Source organism: Eptesicus fuscus, chromosome 11 (assembly GCF_027574615.1).
Source record: "Eptesicus fuscus isolate TK198812 chromosome 11, DD_ASM_mEF_20220401, whole genome shotgun sequence".
NCBI classification, from domain to species: domain Eukaryota; kingdom Metazoa; phylum Chordata; class Mammalia; order Chiroptera; family Vespertilionidae; genus Eptesicus; species Eptesicus fuscus.
The window spans coordinates 34,839,648-34,860,618 of NC_072483.1; the positions used below are offsets into that span (position 1 = coordinate 34,839,648).

General features: G+C 36.0%; 1 protein-coding gene across 1 annotated transcript in view; it reads left to right on the forward strand.

Moving 5' to 3' along the window:
- The window catches only part of KCNJ3 (potassium inwardly rectifying channel subfamily J member 3), a 142,839-nt gene that overhangs the window by 121,242 nt on the left and 626 nt on the right, over positions 1 to 20,971 (forward strand). The gene's annotated exons all lie outside the window — the stretch shown is intronic.

Genomic DNA, 20,971 nt, shown 5'->3' on the forward strand with positions numbered 1-20,971 from the left:
CAAAATTCAGTCTGCAACACCCTGAAATTTAATTTTCTCCCTTTAACTACCAATTTTTATAATAAAAGGTTAGTACTCTAGCTACCTCCAGTGAATACCACATATTTTGCTCTGACTGGGTATATTAGTTGGTTGGAGGATCAGGCTATACACCAAAAGGTTGTGGGTTTGATTCCTGGTCAGGACACATATCTAGGTTGCTGACTCAATCCCTGCTAGAGGCACATAAAGGAGGCAGGCAACCATCAGTGTTTCTCTCTCACATCAATGTTTCTCTCTCTCCCTTCCTCTCTCTCTAAAAATTAATAAAAACATATCCTCAGGTGAGGATTTAAAAATATACACAGAGATTCTATTTTTCTCTTTTATTTTGTTTGAACACTTTATCTCTCTTTATATCTATGTCTATATCTATATCTATATCTATATCTATATCTATATCTATATCTATATCTATATCTCTATATCTAATCTATATCTCTCTTGGGAAATACATTTTTAAGTGTCATTTTGAGCTAATGATTTTTAATACATAGTGTTTCTATTAATTGTACTTATTCTTTTGCTGAAGATTTTTTATAGATTTTTTTTTTTTTTTAGAGAAAGAAGAAGGGAGAAGGAGAGAAACATTGATGTGAGAGTGAAACATGAATGTGTTGCCTCTTGCATACCCCCTCCTGGGGATTGAGCCAATAATCTGGGCATATGCCCTGATTGGGAATTGAATTGACAACCTTTTGGTGCATGGGACAATGCCCAACCCACTAAACCACACAGGTTAGGGCGTTGTTTTACTTTTTCATACTGAAATTCCTCATCTTTCATCAGTACTAATCAGATCAGCCTGGTTCCTGTGTCCTTTTTATACAAACCCACTAGACTATGACAGTTTTTCAGCACAAGATATAAGAGTCTCATTTTGTGCTTTATTACCTAATATCTGGAATGAGCCAATTCTTCAAAAAGCCTAAGATCATGTGTGTGTGTGTGTGTGTGTGTGTGTGTGTGTGTGAAAATGTATTGAGAAGTCATAGCCTGAACACAGGAGTCAAAAATATTGACAATGTATATTTCCTTGAAATACATTATTTTCGTGGGTAGATTAGTAGGCAGTTGATTATTCAAAAATAATCTACTGCAAAGCTTTAGAAGTTGGAGATTTTGTTAAAAAATATTTTACCAGTACCTTTTCTAAATTTAGTTATCTATAAATCATTTTCTGCAGAGGAATATAAAAATTTTTATTAATTATATTTTCACCTTCCTAGGAATGGCTTTCTCATTTAAAGAAAGCAAACCAAGAGAGAACTCATGGACTTGGGCAACAGTGTGGTGATGGCTGGGGGGTGATGGGTAGAGATGGAACAGGGCATAGAGGGGATAAATGGTGATGGAAAAATAAAGTAAGTAAAATAACATAAATTTTAAAAAGTAAAGAAAGCTTACAGTAACCAGCACCAAAACCTTTCAAAAAAGAAAAAGAGTATCTGCATCTGATAGCAGAACCACACCAAAGATGGCACTCTTGTGGCTTTAGAATGGATATTTTGTCAAAATATTAAAGATTTAATTTATTTTCTAATATGAAAGATGTTATTTTAATGAAGTACATAATACCATTATATTCATCTTTAACAGATGTTTCTAATAATTCATGTTGAAAAATAATATTGGTCAGGCAGTAATAAAAAGTATGGTGTATAAATCATACATATGCAACAGAGTTGACTTTTAGTCATATACTTCTATACATTAATGTAATAATATAAATAATAATTGAAAAATAAAAAGACAATGATACCATAAGGAACAGTTAATATTGATACAGAATTAGAACATAGAAGTGGAAAAAAGATCAGGATAAACTGAAGAGGAGTGAGTTCCATAGAAACTTCCCATATTCTCTCTTCCCGTATCTTGTCAATGACCAAAGTCCAACAATAACACATGGTTTTATTTATTCATTCTTTTTTTCCTCAGTTAACAAATATTTTTCAAGCATGTAATGTGGTAACCTCATTGATCTTAATGCCTACATCCTTACATGTAATCTCCTGTCTGGAATCTCACTGCCTTCATTAGCTCTTGAGTAGATCCATTCATTGTCTTATATTGCCCTTCTCAATCATATAAATTACATGCGTATTACAAGACTAATTCATCCATTGCTTCCTATTGAATAGTGTTTCTCATCTCATCCACAATGTCCAGTATTGATTAGATTTCCTGTTGTGTCAATATTTATACATACCTTTTTGTTTTATTCATGTTGCTTTTTTGTGATGTATTTATTTATAATTTTGTCTTCTGTATAAGGCTATGATCTCTGTGGAATAAGGGAGTTTATGTCATTTATTTTTCTCTGCTGTCATTATATTTTAATGTTTAGCATAAATGATGCACTCATCATATAACTGTTGAATTGCATGAGTGAATTTTTAAAAGAGCTACCACCTTCTTGAAGGAAAAGATATTGGTGTGCAGTACTTGGCTTATTCACTTTGGTTTTTAAAGGGATGTAAATTTGAGAAAAATCTACTTGGCTTTAAATTATTCTACACTTGATATTATATTACTGTAATACTACTTTACTAATATTTATTTATCAAAATACTCAGGTCAGTCTCCTTAAATAATAACCATCAGCCCTTCTTTCCAACAAAGGTTTGAGTGCATAAAATTTCAAAGTCACACTGCATCAAATTTTAGTCCTTGCAAAGTAATTTAAAATGCAAGTGTTCATTGAGGGTCTACCACTGAAACAAAACTAGTGAGTAATCTATAAGAAGCTTAAGATATTAACCAAAGGACTTACATGCATATACGCATAACCCAAGGACACATACAACAGTGCAGTGAAGGCCTGGGGAGGGGGCAGGTACACGATGGAGATGGTCAATGGGAAAAAAAAGATGACATCTGTAATACTTTCAACAATAAAGATAAATTTTAAAAAATATAATGAAATCTTGCCATCTGCAATAATATAATGGACCTAAAAAGAGTATTGTACTGAGTGAAATAATTCAGACAGAGAAAGACAAATTCCATATTATTTTATGTATATGTGGAATCTAAAATACAAAATAAATTAACAAGCAGAACAGAAACAGACACATAGACACAGAGAATATTTTGATTGGTTGCCAGATGGGAGGGGATTTGTGGGGATGGGTGAAAAAGGTGAAGGGATTAAGGAGTACAAATTGGTAGTCACAAAATAGTCATTGAGATAAAAAGTACAGCATAAGGAATATAATCAATAATATTGCAATAACTATGTATGGTGTCAGGTGGGTACTAGGTATATAAGAGTGATCACTTTGTAAGTTATGTAAATGTCAAATCTCTCTGTTGTTCAACTAAAACTAATGTGATATTATACATCAACTATCATTGAAAAATTAATTAAAAAAAATAAAGTAGAAATATTATAATTAATATCCAGTAATAGAGAAAAATTTCAGATGGGACAAACTGGGCCAATTTAAATCAATTTAAGCAAAGCCATCTAGAAATCCCAAAGGCAATGAGATAAAGCAGAACAGATGAAGATTCCTATAGACCACAGTCACAAACTTGCAAAAGCTGTATTACTGCAGGTGTGACCAAGGCAATGGGTAATTGTGTCAAGTCATATCATGAGAAATACATGAGATAATCATAACATCAAAGGCACTGAGTAAATTTTTGGCTTGGGTCATGACATGGCTCATAGTTATGAAAATGAGGTGTAAAAAAAAAAAAAAGAAGCTTAAGATACAGCTCTTTCTTGCAATGATACTCTTTCTCCTGAGAAAAATGTAAATGCGTTTACAAAATGGGAAAAGAGTGTGTATTTTTAAATCATATGAAATAGACCATAAGTATAAATTGTCATGTATGGAAACCAAGAAGCCAAATGCAGCCACAAGAAAAGGATGTTGCAAGAGCCGTATGAAGGATTGTATAACTAGATGATAGCTTATGTAACAAACACATTTCTAGTTAACCTTCCAGGGCATGCAGGCCAAAGCAACTACTTAACAATAAGGTCTGCAGAAGAGGGATCTTGTAAAGCACATGTGAAGGTGACCATGTTCAGAGGCTATAAAAGCAAAAAGTTTAAGAGGAAATAAATCTAAAAGTGATCACTTGCCAGATACATTTTAAAATCCTTCAATGCTTATGTATTTCCCTTAAAGTTCAATCTGCTTACTATGGTTTCATGGTTTCCAGTGACCAGGTCACTGCTTATGTTTTTGGTGTCTCATCCCTTCCTTCTTTTTTGGTGTCTCATCCCTTCTATTCTTTCTTTGTCCATAACTGGTTTTCTTCAAGATATAATTGAGGTGCTTTCTGGCTTCCCCTCTGGTATGCAGATCTCTTGGCCTGGGACAGTCTTCCTCCCAGCTTACTCTTTCTTTACCTGTCTTGGAAAGCTTCACTTTCCGGGACTTCTAATGACCATGGTGTCCCAAAAGACCCTGGAATAAAATTTATCAAACTTCAATGAAATGTTGTATTTAAAAATATATTCTTTTCTAGACTCATGAGTCCACTAGACTAGAGATGAAACCTGTTTGGCCCACCTATTCATAACCATGAATTTCAGTCAGGGCTGAGAGATGTCATCATGGAGATGGCAAGGAGAACAGCAGTTCATATAGGATCTTAGCTCAGGTGAAAGACTATTCTGTTCTAACGGGAAGCACAAGGTTAGGCGGAGGCGTGACACCCAAGCTGCACCCTTGGACAGTTCTTCCTCGGACAGAAGTGGAAAATCTCTCGTTGTTCTCTCTTCTTGTTCATTCTTTCAGATATGTGAAACCTTATATCCTTTCAAAATCAAGAACTTATGCTCTAAATTACTAGATAGATTTAGGGGTAAGATATTTCGTTTAAGTTCTTCAAACAAAAGTCAGTGGGAAAGTAGAATTTACATAACCATTTCATTATAGCAAAAAATGCTCTAGGCTAGGTATGCTTGCATATATAATAGATTTTATATAATAGTTAGGTCTACATTAATAAACTTAAAAATAACTGTGCAATAGTATGTTTTCATTCCCCCTCGTAGTTCTGTTACTTGTCTCCTTACCCTAGTTAAGTAGAGGTTAATGTAGCTGGTAAGACCTCAGAATAAGCTGAGGACTGAAATACAGATACTGTTTTTAAATGGCAGTAGGGAAAGAGACAACCTGCGCTATTAATTAAAATAAAGGGTTATTAAGAATGTAACAAAAATTATACTGAGAATTAAATTAATCTAGGTAACTTAGACAAGATCACAACTCTTCATTTTTAAAGCTGGGATTTAGATTGTATTCAAATTATGTGGTCAGTGAGCCCATGTTCCCATTTCACTTTTCTGGTGTTGACATCATTTATAAACAAAATTGTGTCATAGGTTAAAATAGTTAATGCTGGCACATGTACAGGAGGTTACTCCTCTGTACCTCAGTTTCCCTCTTTGATACAGTTGGTATTTTAGATGATATTTCCTGAGTCCTCTCTAATTCTAACTATTCTGAGTTTCTTCAATTGCACTGCTCAGGCCATATGGTTATTCATCTTACAATAAGCATAATTCTTTGTCTCATCAAAGTCCTTAATAACATACATTTTCTTTTTCTTATTACTTTCAAAAACATCTTTATTGATTTCAAAGAGGAAGGGAGAGAGAGAGAGATAGAAACATCTATGATGAGAGAGAATCAATGATCAGCTGCCTCCTGCATGGCCCCTACTGGGGATCGAGTCTGTAACATGGACATGTGCCCTGACCATGACCTTCTGGTTCAATGGGCCAACACTCAACCACTGAGCCACACTGGCCAGGCTATAAAGTACATTTTGTTTGCCTATTTTGATATTTCTGGAAAAGAATAGTGAATTATGACTGCATTCCAACAGATTCCTATTAATTATAGGAAAGTTAATGGCTTCCATTAAAACTATATTTTAACCTCATCAGATCACTTGAAGATTATTGATCCTATGTGTTCAGAAAGGAGCCTTGGAGAAACAATTGTGTTAAGATGCACATCATGCATTTCTTTAATTTGATTAGTTGGCTGAGACCCAGCCAGTGTTCTGTCTGACCAGGAGTAAAACAAAGAAGCTATAATTAATGCCAGATATAGAAATGGAATTTGAGGTGACATTTCGGTCATAACATTTCCTTTGAGCTTAGAATGAAGAGACAGTTTAGCATGAAGTATTGTTCTTTGTTTAATGATTAGATGAAGATGGTTATTTCTTTCATGCTACTGGCTGCTAGGACTATAAATTGGCAGGCTCAAGGGTACAAAACTGTCTGACAATTTTAATTCTAAAGTTAAGAAAACAAAATGTTATGATTTAATTTACTATTTTAATCTTCCCTTTCTTACAAGAAGTACAAGGAAAATTTCATGGCATGGCCATTTTCATCATTCTAACAATAAGAAATGGTTGGTTTCCAGTCTTTCTCACCTTCTCAATCCAATCAGTTGTCAAGTCCTGTTAAATTGGCCTTTTAAATAATTATCTTTTCGATGCATTTTCACAGACACTTGCTTGGTGGTTGTCTTTTCCCACAACTTCTCATTCATTACCAACTGCTGTACCTGCTTTAGTCTTGCCCTGAGCAGTCAAGGTGATTTCTGCAAAACACTATCAGACAGTGTCAAGCCTATGATAAAACACATCACTTACCACCCACTGAGTGGAGTGACACATTTTTTTCAGGTGATAAGTACAATTTTCCCTCAATGTAGAGTACCAAAGACTCCTTGTCTACAACATTTATGTAGTCCTTCAGGAAAGAGAAGAATGGAAATGTGAGGAAGGTCAAGGTAATTGCCAGGTGCTGTGAACTAGCTTTGGGGGGTGGGGATGGGGCACATTAGATCAGGTTAAGAAATAGTGTCCAGTGGCCAATTTCTATGAATGAGCTGTGGACTGGAGGTGAAATGGAAAATGTCTGTAAAAGGTAGACAGAATGTATAATCTCCTTCCAAAGTTAATCAATATCAAGAACCGATGAATTATAAAATAATCTCTCAAAGTCATGGCAAATCTTTTTAACTGTGCCTGCAGTCTAAGTTGTGAACCTGGTTTTGATTACGTTATTCCATTCTGCAGGAGCAAATCTAGGCAGGGACGAATGCTTCCATCATTTAGAACGTTCTCTTTAAGGGGAAAAACGAATACAACAACATTATGAAATCAAAGTTATGAAAATGGAAAAGATGCCTGCTAGTGAAAGTCCTTGAAGCTTAAGCTTTATAAGTATCGTGTTAAATCTGCCTCTGGCAGATTGAAGTTTTGAATGTTTACCTTCTGTTTCTCTTGAAAAATAGTAAATGTACCTTTCCCTTTCTTTTATGATAATAGGAACATTTCTTCATTAAGATCCTAACATATGCTCTTAACTAGCATAGGCTTAAATCTTGTATAATAGTATTTATCATAAGCTCTAATTTTTCTACCATTTATTAGATATTATATGTACTTAAAGAACTGATGTCATAGAAAGGTTAAGAAAATGATGTATTACTTGAGGGAAGAAGCAGATAAGTTTACTTCATATGCTTTTCGTGGCTTGATAGCTCATTTCTTTTTATCATTGAATAATATCCCTTTGTATTGATATATGCCAGGTTGTTTATCCATTGACCCATTGAAGGGCATTTTGGTTGCTTCCAGTTTTGGAAATTATGCAGAAAGTTGCTATAAACCTTTGTGTTAGATTTTGTGTGGACATTAAATTTTCAACAAATTTGGGTAAATTCTAAAGCGCCTAATTGCTGGATTAGAGGGTAATAGCATGTTTAGTTTTGTAAGAAACCACCAAACTGTCTTCCAAAGTGGCTGTACCGTTTTGTATTTCCACCAACAATGAATGAGAATTCCTGTTGTTCCACATCCTCACCAGCATTTGTTGTTTTCAGCGTTTTCATTCTCAATTCCTTGATGCCATATAATGTCAAGCAACTTTTTCTATGAGCAATTGCAATTTGTATATCTTCTTTGATAAAATGTCTGTTCAGATCTTTTGCCCATTTTTTAGATACAAGTCTATCATGTAAAAAAAGAAGATAGTAACTATTCCACAGGAAATTTGAAAACAAAATAATTCCTTTAAATATTGTAGCATAAATTCTAGAATATATGTGCAGTAGATATTAGATGATAGTACTGTTATGGATTATCTAAATTACTTTATAATTATATATCTGAAATAAAACTTCTCAACTAGCCTGCCAATTAGCTTTCATTCCCATTTTTAAGAAAATCATTACCTCAAATATTTTTTCTTTTTATTTCACTTAAAATAGTTCTATTATTCTTGACTCATCCCCCAAATGAAAATTTCTGTCATTTCTTTCTGTAGAAATTTGGTTAAATAAAGACATGAATTAGTGAATGAAACAGTCTCAGAATAATTTTGGATAATTTTATGTCAGTATATATGAAAGAGATGCCTGGAAATTGTGCTCAGTGATTGAGCATCAACCCAGGAACCAGGACGTTATGGTTTGATTCAGGTCAGGGCACATGCCTGGGTTGGGGGCTAGATCCCCAGTAGGGGGCATGCAGAAGTGCAGAAGGCAGCAGAATAAATGATTCTCATCATTGATATTTTTATCTATCTCTCCTGCTCCTTCCCTGTCTGGAATATATATATTAGAGGAATATGCAAATTAGCCGGGATGACTTAATGTCACAGTCCAACAACAGGGACCTGAGGCTGCATGGTGCCTGGCTGGCGCGAGGGACCTCAGGCCACACGCCCCGCCCAGTGGGGCTTGATGGGGGACCTGAGACTGCGCCCCCCACCCAGTGCCAGGCTGGGGGACCTGAGGCTGAGCTCCCTGCCCAAAGGGGCTTGACGGGTGGGGCTGGCGAGGTCTGGGTCTCACCCAATGGGGGTGGGGTCGGCCGGGTCTGGGTCTCCTGTGTTTTCGAAGCGTGTGCGGGTGGTGGGCGGGGACTTGACTCTAGGTCCTGCAGCACACCCCAGACTCTGACAGGAGGGAGATTTTCATATACATTTTACTAATTTTTTTTCATCTCTGACACTTCTATTATAGAGAAAGGGCAAATAGCAATATTTAAATATTTCCTCTAATTAATTCCCTTTTAATATGCATGAATTTTGTGCACCGGGCCACTAGTGTGTGTGTGTGTGTGTGTGTGTGTGTGTGTGTGTGTGTATATTATATATATATATATATATGAAAGAGGATTTAATCAGCACAATTCAGTATTTGTATTTTTAGGTCAATCAAATGAAATATTAATTTGTTAACTTCTGGAATGTTTATCAGGCAGAGTAAGATATTACTTGAAATAAAATACCTGCATATACTAAGCTATTTTCCCGTAATTATTTGCATTTGTTTTTTGAAAAGTCTGTTAAAATTGGTAGACTATATAAACTGTAGTATCTAATTATGAACAACACAAAATTGATACCTGTGGCCACCAAATAGGTCTGTTCTACACCAGTTATTAATTCTATCTTATAATTCCTAAGTGGGCATCTGGCCGGGAAGTTTGATTTACAATATTCTAAGTGGATTAACTCACCTGCCTTTCTTCCCCCCCCCCCCCAACTTCCTTGATTAGAACTTGGCTGCATTACTTTTGCAATATTAATAAGTCTTTGGATATTAAGCAGTTTTATATGTTGTATATCTTAGTATCATCTATATGAAATAAACAATTCTGCTAGTAACTAGTAACTTATATGACATCCTGCAAAGATATATGTGATAAAATTTCCCCAGAAAGTCACCAGGCCAGCTGAGAATTTTACCCTTAGACCTTGGTTCTCTACATTAACAGAATGCATGTTGACAGATCATTAGTCATTTGAAACCTGGGAGAATATCTAGGCTGCCTTAGGAGTTGAGCTATATTTTAACATAAACCTACAGAGTTTGATTATTTGCTTTCTGCAAATGTCAAATTTAAGGAAGTTATTGTTTGCATTTCATATGATATTTTCCTCAGCATTTTTATATCTTTGCCTTTTTTTGAGATATTTTTAATTAAAAAACTATCTAAGAAGATGAGAAATTATGTAATTTGGGAAACACTTAATAGTTTTACTTTTAAATACTTGTTTATGATGGCAGAAAATAAAATTCTTTCATAAGACTTACATGCACTAACCAATCATTCATTTTTCTTTTAAAATAGATGCACTAAAATATCATGTATTTGTGAGTATTGCTGTGATGTGGCATTTCCACATCTAAAATAAAAAACACTCAGTAATAGTTCTCATAAATTTATATGGACTTTATTTTTCATTTAGTCTCAAAAAAAAAAACATAACAGCAAAATTAGAAGCAAAATGCTCTGACCGTTCCCTGAAAAGCATAGAACCAGAACAACTGCTGAATTGCAAATATTTATTCAGGCTCCATTCTAAGCCTGCAAGCAAAAAAATGTATGTGAATTTCTGCAAAGAAGATGGTAATGGAAGAGCTTTAGTTAGTGATTTAAAAAGATGTAGCAGCCTATATAAAAAGTAAGCCTGTCCTAGCTGGTTTGTTTCAGCGGAGAGAGTGTTGGCCTGCAGACTAAATGGTCCCGAGTTCAATTCCAGTCAAGGGCACATTCCTGGGTTGTGGGCTCCATCCCCAGTGTGGGGCATGCAGGAGGCAGCCAATCAATGATTCCCTCTCATCATTGATGTTCCTATATCTCTCTCCCTCTCCCTTCCTGTCTGAAATCAATAAAAAGTATGTTTGTTTTTAAAAAGTAAGCCTATTTCATAAAGTGATCTGTTATAGCTTCATGAGGGATAGAAATTTCTCCAAAAATAGGTTTAACTAGAGATCAAGTATGCAAGTATATCATAATATGCAATTATTTTAGTTATCATGTAATTTAATAGTTAAATGCAGGTAAATGTAACCTCTCCAGTAAATGTATGTAGACAATACATTTATTGGTGTATAATTTTACAAAAGTGAAATTATAAACTAACTGGTTATCTTTGAATGCAACTTACCAGCAAATATGTCTTGCTTCTTTATGCAAGAGTTATTCATATTTTATAGAGTGATTATATATAATTTATTTTGAGAATTTCCCCCCTACTTACTGATCAAAATAAACTTTTAGTATATATGTTTCAAAGCCAATGTTGGAGTTCATGGGTAGAACTGATCATCTCCTTGAAAGCATCCTATATAATAAAAACCTAATATGCTAAGTGTCCAGTCGTCCAGTCAGTGGTTGAACCAATCAAAGCATAATATGCTAATGATATGCTAAGGCCGCTCAATTGCTCACTGTGATGTGATGTGCACTGACCACCAAGGGGCAAACACCCCAACTGGTAGGTTAGCTTGCTGCTAGGGTCTGGCCGATTGGGACTGAGCAAGATGGGGCAGACATTCCCTGGAGCCCTCCTGCGGTCCCTCCCCAGCTCCAATCATGCACCAGTGGGGTCCCTCAGTCTAGCCTGCACCCTCTCGGGGGATGTTGGAAAGCCTGTTTCGGTCCAATCCTGCAGGCCAGGCCGAGGGACCCCACTGGTGCACGAATTCATGCACTGGGCCTCTAATAGAAAATATTTAAGATGGACATATTACACATATCTACTTCATTAATAATTATATTCCTTGCCAATGACAATCACTCCTGGTGGTAAATAGATTGCTAAAGTGTGTGTGTAGAAGTTAACATCTCCTGAACAGGCAATTTTAACCTTTCTATTCTTCCTCTTCTTCCAATCCTCCTACTGTCTCTCCCCAAGACTTCATTGAGTATCTGATACATGGTACAATGTTGGATACTAGAGATGCCAAGGTGGATAAGAGCTCCCTTAAGAGTTTGTTCTTAATACAATATGATTCTTTAACTCAGTGGTCAGCAAACCGCGGCTCACGAGCCACATGCGGCTCTTTGGCCCCTTGAGTGTGGCTCTTCCACAAAATACCACGTGTGGGCGCGCACATACAGTGCGATTGCAACTTCGTGGCCCATGCGCAGAAGTCGGTTTTCAGCTCTCAAAAGAAATTTCAATCGTTGTACTGTTGATATTTGGCTCTGTTGACTAATGAGTTTGCCGACCACTGCTTTAACTGAATGAATGAACAAATAGGAACGTTGTACAACAAAATGTGTGTAAATGTCTTTCCCCACCTCAGAATGTGTTTTTCTCACATTGTGGATATGGACTGTGTGGCTAACTATTACTCATTTTCAAGACTAGGTTTAAACATGGAGGTTGAAAGGATTTATCCTTTTTTTTTTCCCCCCCATTGCCATGGCACCTTATAATTTAGCACCCAGGAGAGTGCCTGTCAGAACAAAGATGTTTCATAAATTAATAAATCTTAATTACTAATACTGATTGAATTTAATTGTGTATGTCATTGAGATATGTACAGAACCTAGATAGTGAGGAATGTGGGGGTGTGTGCCTGTGCATGACAGTGATGTATTTAAAAGTCAATAACTTAAAATTAAACCATAGAATTAAGAGCATATGAACTGAGCTTTGAATATGAATTATTATGTCAATGGATGGAGAGATGGAAGAGGATATTTCAAGCCATTGAAACAGCATGGACCAAGAAATGTGCATGGAAAACAATAGTTACTAATGGGAAAGTTGTCCAGGAAATAGAAGCAGAATAGAATAAAGGTAAAAAAAAAAAAAAAAAAAGCTGGCTCTGGAATTGGAGGGCTTGAGTGTATTTCTTGACTACAACCATCTCTTGTCATATATCATGGGACAAGGTATTTCCCCTCCTGATATGTCAGTATTGTTATCTGTCATATGAGCAAAAGAAGAGTACATACTTCTTAGAGTGGTGGAGAGAATGATAAAATAACATACATAGTTCAAAATACTTAGGACCTGGCTGCTGTTGTTTACCATGTGTTATGATTATTATTGCTAAGGTTTTTTGAAGAGATAAAATGTAATGATAACTTAGAACTAGATTTTGAAGGAACTAGGAAGACATGATAGTAATTTTGGGGGTTATTGTTTATTTCTTGTTTCAATTTATTTATTTATTTTGTTTCAATATAACGTAGTTTGAAAGTTACTTAGCCATACCTTCTTATGCCATCACAGTAGGGGAGAGTAGGATTTCAACTTATTTCCACCATCACACCACACAAAATAGTTATGAATTTATATTTTAAAGCAAAGTTTTAGGAGTATCTTTTAAAAACAGGATTAATCTAAACATTTAATTATTGTAATTTACATGTAACATTTTTTTTAAAGTTTACATATGTGTTGTTGCTTCTGACAGTATTTCAAATGGTTTTCTTCTCTATGACTAGGAATCATCTCCAAAAATAAATTCCACTGTCATCTGAAAGATGCTCTGTTTTCTTTTACGCTAGAATTTTATTACATTTTTCCTTAGAAAAATATCTTTTCTAATGTCAGTCTTATAATATTGAGTATTCCTCAACGGTGATTAGGTTGCATTGTGTCTATGACATTATGACATTAAGATGTTTTGGAAGCTAAAGGTCATAACTTTACAAGAGTAAACAATAACATGAATAAATTTAGGTTGCTAATCCTATATAATAAAAGCGTAGTATGCCAGTTGTCCCCTTGACCCGGAGTTCATCTGGGAGTTCCACAGGGGGGCGGGGCTGGCCAGGGGAAGGGAGGGAGGCCCCTGCTGGCAGCTGGCAGCTGCTAGAATCCGTACCAATGCATGAATTTTGTGCACTGGGCCTCTAGTGTTTCTATAATTGGCAATGCAAGGAAGCATGTTATAGTAGATACTATGAAGGTAAAGAGAAAACCAAGTGCTAAGAATGGGACATTTCCATTGTTAGGTTAAGGCAGTGGTCGGCAAACTCATTAGTCAACAGAGCCAAATATCAACAGTACAACTATTGAAATTTCTTTTGAGAGCCAAATTTTTTAAACTTAAACTTCTTCTAACGCCACTTCTTCAAAATAGACTCTCCCAGGCTGTGGTATTTTGTGGAAGAGCCACACTCAAGGGGCCAAAGAGCCGCATGTGGTTCGCGAGCCGCAGTTTGCCGACCACGGGGTTAGGGGAATGAAGGCAGTCAGTTGAAAGTGTTCTGGGAAAGTTCTGTCATACTGCTATATGAAGTGAGAGTGGAGAGCCAGAGGGAGTGCAGCAGAAGTTAATTTATTTTGTGAGATGTAGCTGCTACTATAAAGTTAGCCACATTTGTGCAGGGCAGGGCAGATCGACAATGCTAGACTTGATTCAGTTCATAATGTGTGTAATAATAGGCCTTTTTCATACTCCAAATAAGTATAGACAACATGGTCTAGTATATCAAATTAATAGAACTTAACAAGGTGAAACTTACTTCATCTGTTTAAGTGGATTCTAAGAAATGAAGTGATCACTAAAGAATTGACATATATCTAAGATGACCTTTTAGTTAATTGGAACCTCAATAATAACAATGATTGATAATAGCTACCAATTATTGGTAGCTATTACCAGGTAATATAGTATACTCATTAAATAGAATATATCATTTATAACTGTAATAAACCTATAAATTACATATTATTATCCCTTATTATTATCCATATTTTATCTCAGTCAAGGTTCAGATAACTGAAATAATATGCCCAAGGTCTTACTATAAGTGTGTGGTTAAAACAGCAACAATCTCAAGTTTATATTCAAAGTCCATGTCTTTCAAACATATTTTTAGCAGTATGACCATGAATTCCCTGTTGGATTTTCTACCTGCCTTTGACCCTTATAGCACCTGCACTTATATTCCTTTTTGGGAGCTAACGTGTTCTAGTGGTCATGGTTAAAAATCAGCTTTCCTTTCTTTGGTTCGTCTGAGAACTTAGAAACCTAAACTATTCCATTTGAAATATTTGTTACTAAACTTCTTATTGACACTTGATTTTCTAACAAACATAATCGGGTTTTCCTTCTTGTTTTTATTTTTTTTATTTATTTTTAGAATTCTTTGACCTAGCTTGAGCAATAACAGCAAACTGATACATGAGAACACATGGTAAGAACAACTGCTTGTGAATAATAGAGGATAATACTGGATTGACTCTGTGCCAGAAACTTCTCTAAAAGTCTATCTGAACAGAATACATTGAGCTTAAAAGAGATTTCATCTATTTGAAAAGTAAAGTTTCTGGAAGCAATTATATATTCTTAGCAGCTTTGCAACCTATATCCCTGAGGAGCCTGATGTCACAATGTTAGTGTTATTGACCAGTGGTGTACACAGTGTCTTTATGTTTTATTTAACAAGATTTCTTTTAAGTATCATTTGCTTCCTCAAAAAGTTTATTCTTTAAATTTGGGTTCTTTCCAGTGCAAGAAAGTAGAGATCATGCAGAGAATGCCAAGTAAACATTACGGTTATTATATCTTGGGGGATGGGTGAAATTTTGAAAGTACTTTAGGGAAGAAACAGCTACAGACCTTGTTCAATAATCTTCAGAGCAATACCTAGAGCAGTCTAGAAAATTACTTTGTAATATAACTCATACTGTGCATGCTAAGCTATTCATCAATTGCCCTGTTGAAGAAAAATAAGCAAAAATGATAGATTTAAGGAATAAAAACAAAATATTATTTGGCTGAATTTTGCAGTTTTGTTTGTGGGTGTGAGTGCATGTATTAATGAAATTTGTAGAATAGTAACATAGCCTGTAATTAAGGACTCTTCTGGGAAAAGATGGCCAATACTTATTGTGCATGCAATTTTATATATATTCATTTAATCGTCACAATGTCCATGTGAAACTAATGAAATCAGCCCTTAATACATAGTTGTTCTGAGGATTCAAGATAATATGCAAAAAGTGCTTAGAAAGACACTTGCACGTAGTAAGCCCTAAAGGGATATTAACTATTATTATTATTACATGTCTTAATTGAGGATTTGCTTTTTTTCCCCTTTTGTTTACAGCGTACATAATGAAACACAGCTACCATTATAGGACAACCCTCTCTCTCCCCCACCTTCACCCTAGGCTCCCCCTTCTCCCCACTCCCAATCTCTCTCTCACTTCCCACCTTCTATGGTAAGGTTACGATAAGGCCTCCACTGTGCAGAAGCTATTAGTTGTTTGATAGTTTCTGTGTCTCAGCAGTCAGACATCCCCCTTGGCCTGGTTATAGTGTATTTAACAATCACCGACTCACCTCATGTAGGCGACATATGTACCACCCCTGACCAGGATATACTGAGTTCGAAGAATTCTGAAAGATGAATTAAGGACTTGTCAAATAACAACTCACTTTGCCATGGTCACTTAAAAAGCATTCAGGCTTCGTATTTGAATGAACATTCGACTCAGTTCAATAGATGGACGTAATAGCATGGTGGAAAGGCAGAATCAGGAAAGGGAAAAGTAGAAAATAAAGGCATTAGCCTACATTGCTTCTGTCCTCTTAGATTGACATATTTACACTGGAATGAATTAGATGAAACAATAATATATAGAGGTTTTATCCATGAATCAGTTCACAGAATAAATCCCCGCCCCCCGCCAAAAAAAAAAAAATGTTTTTCATCTAAGGATTCAAAAGTCCCAGCTATTTCCAGAAGCAACATCTGTTGCTTTGCCAGTTTCCACAGAGATGAGCTCGTGTTGATTTTCATCACATTTGTTCAGATCTGGAATCTGGTTAAAACATGCAAACAGTTGCAGTGCCAGTTAAGTGATGCATCATATCGTACCCTTTGAATAATGCTATTTTTCTGCATTAATTTTGATTCCAGTGACATTTTCAATTATGGATCCAAGTGTGAATTATTTTAAAATAATTTGGGTTAGAGTAAGAAATAGAAAATAACACATTCTAGAAGGAAGAACACTATGATACATACATGTTCTTAGAAAACAGTTATACGTTAAATTTTCTCAATCGGGATTTGTGTTTTTTAGCACCATTTTTGGGATAACTCGTAAAACGAAGTAGTCTCTCAATTGCATGTTATGTTAGCATGTTGTTTAAACTACAGAGTGACCATCACAGACCTTTTCCTGTTATCCAACTTTTAATGCTTTCATGTCATTATCCAGAGGTTGATTGCATATGAATATTTTGAAGTGAAACCATGTATAAAAACTATGATGTTTTTAAAGTGGAAATGTCTGATGTTTGTGTACCTATATCTAATAAAAGTGTAAAAGAAACAGCCGAACAAACAAAGGTTAAAGTGTTGGCAAATATTCTTGGGATAATTACCAAAGTATGATAATGGATTTAGTCACTCAGCTTGCTGCAGGCCTTTGCAATACACTGAGTCCACAGTCAGTCTCTCCTGCTATTATGTTATCAGAGATAACAGGTGGAAAATATTGAGAAACTCTAAATGTTGCAAATATAAGTAATGCATTTTTTCTATATTTTAAAATATTTTGGATATTTAATTGAACATTTAAAAAAGAGAGTTGCTATTTGATATCTAGTGATTTTTAAATTTAATTTTCTGTATTTCTCATATGGGACAAATGACTAATATGTCAGAATTTTTCCTTATGTTAATTCAATATAACTAATTTACAGGAAGAACAGGAATTGCAAGTGATCACTACAGAAGTTAGATAAGCACAGTAGTCGTAATTTTCTGAGCATTGCCTAAATACTAAGCTTTGTTCTGTACTCTTCACTTATCTCAAATTCTCAATAGCATTATAAAGGAAGTTGTTGTTATCTCTACTTTGTAAAAGAGAAAACCAAGGTTCAGAGAGCTTTAGGTAATTTTCACAAGCTATTTAGTAGTGGAATTGGTAGTAAATTTCTTATACTTTTGAATTTAAATTTTGTTCCAGTGTTTTCTCTATTGGTAGAAATAACTGAACAAATCCATGATCTAAACTTTTAAAACTAATATTGTTATCTTCATATATAAATAGGTACATGCATTCGTGCACTGGTGGGGTCCCTCAGCCTGGCCTGCAGGGAACGGCAAAAAACCGGCTCTCCGACATCCCCCGAGGGGGTCCCAGATTGCGAGAGGGCAGTTCTTGGGTGACACACCCTGGAATCGGGCTCCCTCCTTTCTGGTTCTGGGTGTCACATGAGAACCACAGCTGCCAAGTCACCGCAGCACAGCAGCTATTGCGTTGAGCGTCTTCCCCCTGGTGGTCAGTGCACGTTATAACTACCGGCCGGTTGGACGGTTGGATAGTCACTTAGGCTTTTATATATATAGATTTCTGGGGGCTATTCCTGATGTAATATTGATTATCAAGATTGATACTTGGTCACTATCAGATTTCTACCATGACAGTTAAACTGATAGGTTCCTTAAAATTGGTTTCCTAACAAAAATACAGATATATTGTGGCAAAATAAAAACAGCAACAACAACCCCAGAAACTAGAATAATACTGACACCTTTTTTTTCTACAGCTTTCTAGATCTGCTCCCAAGAAAGGTCAAGATACTTAACCTATTTGAATAACATATTCTTTATTTTAAAAATGGATGTAAGAATATTTTCATATCAGGATAATATTGAAGATTACAAATAATGTAGAGAGAGAAGCTAATAGTGCCTGAGATATGATAAGTATTTATTTTCTATATAAGTTTCTTTTAAAACTTTCTGGAAAAAAAGACAGTATTATAAGTGGCAACAATTTATTCTTTGGTGATATATAACTGATAATATAAGGCGAGATTTTTGGAAAGAATCAATGAAGGATTTATCTTTAATATGGCTTTTCAATTATGCACTTTATTCTAAGTATTGTATGTATAATTATTAGTTGGAGGAAAAGGAAAGAATGTCCCTTTATGCAAACTATTCCAGGTTTAAACACAATAGAAATTATTTATAAAGTGACAGAGGGAGAATAGAAATAAAAGACAAAAGACTGTCATTGTTTAAATTACACTTAATTATTGAAGAAATGCATTTTTTAAAGATTCATCTATCATTTTACATTGTAATAGCTTCTAATAGAAGTCTGAGAATAAAGGTAGAGGGAAGTAGTAAATTTTGTAACTTAGAGAAATTGTGTCTTTTGACTAATATAAGACTGAAATTTGATATGTTATTAATTTATTCATGGACTTCCATTGTGTGAAAACTGGAAGTTTTCAATGAATATTTACAAGTTGACTGATTTAATAGTAACTTATCCTATATAATAAAAGCCTAATATGCTAAGTGTCTGGTTGTCTGGTCATCTGTTCAACCAATCAAAGCATAATATGCTAATGAATATGCTAAGGCTGCTCAACTGCTCGCTATGACATGCACTGACCACCAGGGGGCAGACAGTCGACCAGTCGACCAGTCGCTATGACGTGCACTGTCCACCAGGGGACAGACGCTCTGACTGGTAGGTTAGCTTGCTGCTGGGGTCCGGCCGATCAGGACTGAGCGAGGTGGACCGAACATGTCCTGGAGCCCTCCCGTGGTCCCTCCCCAGCGGGCCAACCTCCCGCATCTCTTCTCAGCCCCGATCGTGCACTGGTGGGATCCCTTGGCCTTGCCTGTGCCCTCTCACAATCTGGGACCCCTTGGGGAATGTCAGAAAGCCGATTTTGGCCCGATCCTGCAGACCAGGATATGCCTCTAAGCTATCAACCTTTATGCACCAGGCCTCTAGTTTTAAATATATGTTTATGAAGAGAACACACTTGAGTAAAACAAACTAGCATGAGGTAAATGTCCAAGTGATATCCTACCTAATAATAGACAAATATGCAAATTGACCGTACCTTTGCTATGCCCGCGATTGGCCAGGAGGCGCGGGGGGGCGGGACTTGGGGTGGCCGGAGTGGCCGATTGGGCCAGCAGGACGCTGAGCTCGCGTCGCCAGCGGCGGCTCAAGCTCAGCGTCTGCGCCATGGCTGTGCTGCGGCACAGAAGGGGCCTCTGGGGCAGCGAGCTCACGTCCCACCACGGACCATCAAAAGCGGGGGAGCTGGGTGCCTGTCCGCTCAGGCACCAGGCCTTTCAGAAGCCTCCGGCGGGGCGGAGGCTTCTGAAAGGCCTGGTGCACCAGTGGACAGGCACCCAGCTACCCCGCGATTGAAAGCAAAAGTGTGGGAGCTGGGTGCCTGTCCACTCAGGCACCAGCGATCAAAAGCAAAAGCGTGGGAGCTGGGTGCCTGTCCGCTGGTGCACCATGATCGAAAGCGAAAGCATGTAGGGGACCCTACACGTGCATGATTCAATCATGCACTGGGCCTCTAGTAATAAATAAATAGCAAAATTTGGCATTTGATATTCAGCATACGTTTCAGAGATTTTTATAACAGGAATAGAACTTGAAACATCACATGGCCCAGATTACTGATTTTAGCATGTAGATTTATAACTTGACCAAAAGTTCACCTGGCCTTAAAGGTCCAAAAGAATGGAACCACCACAATGATTTTCCATTATCTAACAAAGAAATATTTCCCAACTTTTATTTATTTAGGAAATATTTGGGTTAGTTATTTTTGCTGTCATTTATAAGAACAAACTGTGTGTAGACATTATACAACATATTTTACATTTCTGTACATGTTATTTATTATATTTCAATCTCAGAGCTGTCCTGTGGACTGGTGTTATTTTCCATGTTTTATTCAACAGAAGTGATGCTCAGTTAAATATCTTTCATAAGTTTACACGGTGGTGATGTTTGGATTCAAAGGCAGGTTTGTTTCATATATCACATTGTTTCTTGAAAAATGGAAAATTATTATGTAATTTCTACACTTATCTCCTTATAGAGACAAATATGTTGCTATTATTGCTATTATTCAATGCCCTTTTATTTTGGTTTATGGATAAACAATTAAGTATGCTATTGGTGTATTACCCTTTAAACATGAAAGTGCCCCATGTTTTTCATTGGAAGAAAGTATATGGCTCTAAGCTATCAACCTTTATGAAAACTTTTAACATATTTTGTTACTTATTCTACTCAAATGGACATTCCAAAACTTAAATACGAAACCAAGATAAATTCCTTAGTTCAAACTAGCTTCACTTGTGCTTCCACTATGCATAAAAT